The following is a 1,865-nucleotide window of genomic DNA, read 5'->3' on the forward strand; positions in this document are numbered from 1 at the left end:
CAACTGGCTAATACTCTGCAGTGCCTGGTGAAGGCTTTTGCTGAGCGAGCACCTGCAGGGATCTGGGGTCAGGGGAGCGATGTCAAGGCCAGAGCTCTGGAGAGCTCCTGTTTCCTTTCCTTGGCTCAAGCTGGAGAGGGTGAGAAGTCTGGACCAGGGAGTTCTGAACATGCCTCCTTGCCAAGTCTTTTAGCAAAGGGAGACAGATTTCAGGGCCTGGCCCACCTAGTGGAGAAACATAAGTGTACGAAGAAAAAGACAATGGGGAGACCCAAGCTCTGGGTTCCTTCCCATGGGATTTGGGGTCACAAGTGTCTCCAGGCCACTTTACTGGACCTCAACCTCCTGCCCCTCAGGACCCAGAAGCCTAGGAGTGTGGGTCGGCTGGAAGGAGCCAGAGTTTGGGTGTGGGCTCTTTTCCTGGTTCGTTGGTGGCCGCCTTCTCTCTGTCGTCTGTGGCAGAGAGAGAGAGAGAGAGAGAGACTGCTTCATCTTCTCAGAAGGGCACTAATCCCACGCTGAGGGCCTCATCCCCACAACCACATCTAACTACCTTCCAAGGCCCCACCTCCAAATGCCATCCCACTGGGGGTTAGGGCTTCCACAGGTGAATTTTGGGGGTCTGCAAACATTCATAAACAAATGAGTCAATGAATGAAGTCGACCACTCGGCCCCCAGGAGAGATGCTGGCAGCATTCTGACTTCTGCCCCGATCGCACCTCTTCTTTTCCCTCCTTTAGTGCTGCCTTCCCTACTCCTGTTTAGTCATCTCCCTCTGCCCTTTCTTTCTCTCTCCTGTGACCAAATGAAGAAAAATAAATATATTAAAAAAGCGTTCAGGGCACCTTCAGATGCATCTTGTCAGTCAATATCCCTGAAGCCCTCGGGTGGCGATGCCGTCTCCCTGTTTGCCAGGAGCAGATAAGGTCACACTGTCGAGGCAACTTGTGGTCTCACAGCCAGATTTCAGACCCCAAACCCAGTGCCCGCCCAGCTGCAGGGTGCAGTCTGGTCTGTCCCCAGCCTGGGAGCCCCCAGCCCAGCCGGAGCCCAAGAGCAGATGACCTCAGATAACACACCGTTCCTGACAATGACCTGCCCACTGGTGAGCTGCCCACCTGGCAGGTCTGCCACAACACCTGGGAGGGCACGGGGACCCTTCCAGGAGGCCGGGGGTCCAAGCAGCACCCCGGCTTAGAACATGCATCGTCCAGGGCCTCCCGGGACCTGCAGCGGCCTGACAAGGGGCAGAGCAGCCGTGGCCCTGGGTGAGAGCTGGCCCACCGGGCTGAGTTTCCAGGGTCTCGGGGTCTGCCCTGTACAGTGGGGACGGCGATAGCCCCATAGGGTTGTGGGGTGTGCGGGGGTGGCTGGGGGGCCGTGTGAGTGGAAAGCCAGCCTCAAGCCTTGTTTCCACTGCCCTCTGGAGCCGCAGAGCTGCCGGGAGGCCCAGCCCTGGTGTCCTGGGAGCTCCTTACACAGAAGAAGACGGAGTCTCCAGATAAGGCAACACAGGAAAGAGAAACTCAGACCTTAAACCAACAGGCTTACCCTGCGGGGAAGCAGCAGGGAACGACCCCAGGACACTCCAAGAGCCCGGGCTTTCCAGCTGTGAGACCTGAGTTTGGGGTCATCATCTGGAAAATGGAGCCCCGGGCCCCACCATGCAGGACCCGGCTCCCCCCACCCCCTTCCCCATTCCCCTGCCCAGGAAATGGGGACAGAGCGCGCAGGAACGGAGTGGGTGCGGGGGAGGATGCAGACCCTCCCGCCTTCCCCGCGGCTGTGACCGGGGCGCGGCTTCAAGGCGGGGGCGAGGTGACCTTCCCCACAGACTCTGGGAGATGGCTCAGCCCCAACTCAC

The 1,865-nt window shown here is 59.1% G+C and overlaps 1 protein-coding gene across 6 annotated transcripts in view; it reads right to left on the reverse strand.

Moving 5' to 3' along the window:
• Positions 1-1,865, reverse strand: part of LOC123612202 (zinc finger protein 469) — a 240,556-nt gene that overhangs the window by 171,218 nt on the left and 67,473 nt on the right. The gene's annotated exons all lie outside the window — the stretch shown is intronic.

This window comes from Camelus bactrianus, chromosome 21, assembly GCF_048773025.1.
Source record: "Camelus bactrianus isolate YW-2024 breed Bactrian camel chromosome 21, ASM4877302v1, whole genome shotgun sequence".
Taxonomy (NCBI): Eukaryota; Metazoa; Chordata; class Mammalia; order Artiodactyla; family Camelidae; genus Camelus; species Camelus bactrianus.